We start from the raw sequence: 5,405 nt of genomic DNA, 5'->3' as shown, positions 1-5,405 counted from the left end.
CAAGGAGTTACACGACACACTTTCCCTGATCTCTCCCTCCTGTGCTACAAGCGTAAAGCCCAATTTACTTTCTTTCTGAAACAAAGCACTGCACATAGCTAACTGGATCTTATATTTATGGATAAAAGCAACAAGAACATACCTTTAGCCCTGAATAAGAGGAAATGTAGGAATCTTATCTGAGTCTTCGGCAGCCCATATCTCAGAAACTACCACACAGTGTTATGATGCCTGCCCAGGGCTGTGTTGAAGGCTTGCTGCAGCAGGCACCAACAACAGTACTTCGCTTGTGTACCACTGCAAGGAAAGGTTGTGACCTTTCCTGGCTCATGTCACTGCAGAAAAGATAGTGCTGCTCAAAATTAAAGCTTCAGATGAGCCCCCATGCTCACAGCCTGAGTCCCTAGGCCCGGCTGTGTTCTATCCAAGCAGCAGAAGCACCACGCCCATAGCAACCTTGTGTTCTCTCCATTTGTTACACAGTGGAAACCCCAAGCAGCTTCAACTATGAGATCATAGAATCATAGAATCATAGAATAGATTGAGTTGGAAAAGACCTCCAAGATCATCAAGTCCAACCCCTGATCCAACTCCAATTACTATATCATGGCACTAAGGGCCACGTCCAATCTCTTTTTAAAAACCTCCAGGGATGGTGAATCCACCACCTCTCTGGGTAGGCCGTTCCAATGCCTGATAACCCTCTCTGTAAAGAATTTCTTCCTAACATCTAACCTAAACCTCCTCTGGCAGAGCTTGAGCCCATGTCCCCTTGTCCTATTGTTGGTTGCCTGGGAGAAGAGACCAACCCCCGCCTGGCTATAACCTCCCTTCAGGTAGTTGAAGAGAGTGATGAGGTCGCCTCTAAGCCTTCTCTTCTCCAGACTAAACAACCCCAGCTCCCTCAGCCTCTCCTCATAAGACTTGTGCTCAAGTCCCTTCACCAGCCTCGTTGCTCTTCTCTGGACCCGCTCTAGCACCTCAATATCCTTCCTGAACTGAGGGGCCCAGAGCTGAACACAATACTCAAGGTGTGGCCTCACCAATGCAGAGTACAGGGGGAGGATCACTTCCCTGCTCCTGCTGGCCACACTGTTCCTGATGCAGGCCAGGATGCCATTGGCTTTCTTGGCCACCTCGGCACACTGCTGGCTCATGTTCAGCCTCCTGTCGATCAGGACCCCCAAGTCCCTTTCCGCCTGGCTGCTCTCCAGCCACTCTGTCCCCAGCCTGTAGCGCTGCAGGGGGTTGTTGTGGCCAAAGTGCAGGACCCGGCACTTGGCCTTGTTGAACTTCATTCCATTGGAGTCAGCCCATCTCTCCAGTCTATCCAGATCCCTCTGCAGAGCCCTCCTGCCTTCCGGCAGGTCGACACTCCCCCCCAACTTGGTGTCATCTGCAAATTTGCTGATGATGGACTCAATCCCCTCATCTAAATCATCAATAAAGATGTTAAAAAGGACTGGACCCAGCACTGACCCCTGGGGAACACCACTGGTGACCGGTCGCCAACTGGATGCAGCTCCATTCACCAGCACTCTCTGGGCCCGGCCCTTGAGCCAGTTCCTGACCCAGCACAGGGTGCCCCTGTCCAAGCCGTGGGCTGCCAGCTTTTCCAGATGTCTTCTGCTACTGCAGCAGCAGGTAACTCTCTCTGACCAATCTGATTGCCTTCTCAGATGAGATGGCCAGATGGGTCGATGAGGGGAGAGCAGTGCATTATTGTCTACCTCAACTTCAGCAAGGCTTTTGACACTGTCTCCCATAATATCCTCATAGGTAAGTTCAGGCAGTGAATGGACAGTGAGGTGGATCAAGAACTAGCTGAATTGCAGAGCTCAGAAAATCGTGATCGGCCAAGTGGAATCCAGCTGGAGGCCTGTAGTCATTGATGTTTCCCAGGGATCAGTACTGGGTCCAGCCATGTTCAGCTTTCAGATATTTGTATGCATTAATGAGATCCAATGACCTGGACCAAGGGATAGAATGTACCCTCAGCAAGTTTGCTGATCATACAAAGCTGGAGGGAGTGGCTGATCTGAATGCTGTGCTGTCATTCAGTGGGATCTTTGATAGGCTGAAAAGTTGGGTGGAGAGAAACCTAATGAAGTTCAGCAAAGGTATGTGTAAGGTCCTGCATCGGGGAGGAATAATCCCAAGTAGTAGTAGAGGTTGGAGGCTGACCTACTAGAGAGCAGCTCTGCTGAGAAGGACCTGAGAGTCTTGGATGACAAACTGACTGTGAGCTGGCAGTGTGCCCTTGAGCCCAGGAGGGCCAATGGTATCCTAGGGGGCATCAGGAAGACTGTGGCCAACAGATTGAGGGAGGTGATCCTGCCTCTCTACTCAACCCTAATGAGGCCACATCTGGAGTGCTGTGTCCATTTCTGGGGTCCTCAGTACAAGAAAGACAAGGAGCTACTGGAGAGGGGCCAGTGGAAGGCTGCAAAGATGATAAGGGTCTGGAGCACCTCTCATATGAGGAGAGACTGCAGGAGCTGAGCCTGTTTAGAGAAGACTGAGAGGGGATCTCATTAATGCATATAAATATCTCAAAGGTGGGTGCCAAGAGGATGGTGACAGGCTCTTTTCAGTGATGCCCAGAGACAGGATGCAGAACAAGAGCCATAAACTCAGACACAGGAAGTTTCACCTCAACATGAGGAAGAACTTCTCTACATTGAGGGAGGCAGAACACTGGAACAGGCTGCCCAGGGAGGTTGTGGAGTCTCCGTCTCTGGAGACACTCAAAACCCACCTGGACGTGTTCTTATGTCACCTGCTCTAGGTGACCCTGCCTTGCAGTGGGGTTGGACTGGATGATATCCAGAGGGTCCCTTCCAACCCTAACAATTCTGTGATTCTTTAAATCAAGAGCACACAGATTTTCCTGCAGGTGTGATCATACCCAAACAAAGAAAAAACATTTAGAATAAATTTTAGGTCACATCCTTGTCATAGGTTTTCTTTTTTTGTTGTTTTTTTCATTAGCTTCTGGTAATTTTTTCACACCAACTGCTTGGCTAAGGGTGGAGACAAGTTTTTCAGGTTTTGGTGATTGCTCAGCTTAGAGGTTAATGACTGCCTTGTTGATATGCTAAGCGACTCCTCTGGGCAAGAGGCAGGACTCTTTTGTTTCCCTTTAGCCAAGGCCAGGAGTGGGGGTTTGGTATTCTTTTTTCTCTGCCTCAGGGGTTAAGGACGGGGTTATGGGGCAGAACTTGGGGGGTGAGTGTGGGGGGTGGAGAAAAAAAAGCTCCATTCATTCCGGCTGCTTTTGGGCCCCAGCTCACCTCTGTTTTCCTCTCACTCCCTGTCCTGCCCACTGTCGGCTAGCTCAGCTCGGATTTCATAGTGGCTGCCAAGAACCAGAGGAGCTCCATTTGGTGTCTCCAGTGAGAGAGTGCCCCTGCAGGACGGCACCCACCTCTGCTGTCACGGAGACTGCCAGCATCTTGTGAGTTTTTCCCTTTCTTCCTGGGTCTCCCTGCCATTGGCTGGATGGACTGACACCTCGGTTCCTTGCTGGCTGCCCCTTTCGGGGCCGAGGGCTGGGAGCCCACCCTGGGGTCTCGAACCCGCGGCAGTGCTGAGAGCCGCCATTGGCCACGTGGGGTTTGTCAACAGCGCCCCCTGCCGACCACTAGGGAACAACTACAGCCTGCGCTCCACCAGACCTTGGACAGCGTCCCCTGCTGACCGTGGTTAGAATTGTGCCGAAAGGTGAGAAGAACTCAACTGCTTTTGGTGGAAATCCGGGTGCAGGATTCTTGTTTGGTTTTGTTCTTCTGTTGTGCTACCTACACACATATATCCTTTAATAAAGGGCTGTTATTTTTTCTTTCTCCACGTTTCCTTGACTGGAGCCTCTTAATTTCAGATTTACAATTGCTTAGAGGGAGGTGTTCGGTCTTCTTCATAACTTGCCCTCCTTAGCAAACATTTCTCTCCCGTCAAACTGAGACAATCCTGTAGTAACTATGTAAAGCCTAATTCCTTTTAAAGAGAAGTGCAAACCCACATGTTTTCCATGTAATTTCGCCATCCTCCAGAGCAACTCAGAGTTACACTGAAGGTAAATATTTACAAACTCCAAAGGCTGAGTAAGGGTATTACTCAAGGCTGAACTTCTATAAATTAGCATGAAGCATGACCAAATACCGAAATCTGAGAAACTATTACTGGACCAAGCTAATGCATAGTAAAGCAGTTTACTGGGCAGGAGTCAGTTTACATCCAAACATGCACTCACATGTACAAAAGAATGCGTTTTGTATGAATAATTTCCCAGTTAGTCAAAGAAGCTGTCAAGAAAGAAAAGACTGAAGAGGAAGCAATGTTTTAGGAGTAAATAAGTATGGTGATGATATATAAACTTTTGAGAATTATGATGAGTGTGAAATTTTAGCAGAAAATAAACAACTGGTTACGTTCGGCGACATAAGTCAGGACAGCTTTAATACCACAAGGATGAATAGATGGGACCTAAAACTAATTGAAATCAGAAGTAAAATATTGCTAAAGGAAATGCTAATGCAGCCAGCAGACAGAACATGGGACTAAGAGTATGAAAATTAGAAGTACCTCAAATAAAGTGGAAGCAGAACTGAAAGATTTTGTGAATTCTGGATTGAAGAAATCAGACAAACTCAATCTCAAAATGTTTAAGGTTCTCTTCTATGAAATCTTGGCTTTGATAGCAAATATTTTCCATAAACTTCTCTAGTTAGTGAAGGCACAATATGAGTGTATAATAGGAAACTAACGTCCATATTCAAATTATAGGGAGAAAAGTGAATTAGTAGAAAAAACCTATGTTGGGCAAACTTCAATGACATTTAAGGTTTTAGAGCAAATTAGGAAAGGCAGCCTAAGGAAGGACAGAGTGAAACAGAAACTGGAGAATATGAGGTTATGAAAACCAAAGCCAAGCCAACATATTCTTTTTCACAGAATCACAGAATACGCTGAGCTGAAGGGGACCCACAAGGATCATCGAGTCCAACTCCTGGCCCTGCACAGGACCATCCCCAAGAGTCACACTATGTGCCCAAGAGTATTGTCCAAATGCCTCTTGAGCTCTGTCAGGCTTGGTGCTGTGACCACTTCCCTGGGGAGTCCCTCTGGGTGACAAACTTTTTTCTAATATCCAACCTAAATATCCCCTGACACAGGTTCAGGCCATTCCCTTGGGTCCTGTCACTGGTCACCACAGAGAAGAAATCAGTGCCTGCTCCCCACTCCCCCTCATGAGGAAGTTTTAGGCTGCAGTGAGCTCTCCCCTCAGTCTCCTCCAGGCTGAACAGATCAAGTGACTTCAGTCCTTCCTAATATGGCTTCCCCTCAAGGCCCTTCACCATCTTCATTGGCCTCCTTTGGACTCTCTAATAGCTTAATATCTTTAG

The 5,405-nt window shown here is 47.8% G+C and overlaps 1 pseudogene; it reads left to right on the top strand.

Annotated features, from left to right (window-relative positions):
• Positions 1-1,700: 1,700 nt before the first annotated feature.
• The window catches only part of LOC108495419, a 14,272-nt pseudogene continuing 10,567 nt past the window's right edge, over positions 1,701-5,405 (top strand).

This window comes from Lepidothrix coronata, unplaced genomic scaffold, assembly GCF_001604755.1.
Source record: "Lepidothrix coronata isolate B3197 unplaced genomic scaffold, Lepidothrix_coronata-1.0 Scaffold31, whole genome shotgun sequence".
In the NCBI taxonomy this organism is placed as follows: domain Eukaryota; kingdom Metazoa; phylum Chordata; class Aves; order Passeriformes; family Pipridae; genus Lepidothrix; species Lepidothrix coronata.
Note: the sequence above shows the minus strand (reverse complement) of the source record. Positions and strands in the feature narration are given on the sequence as shown.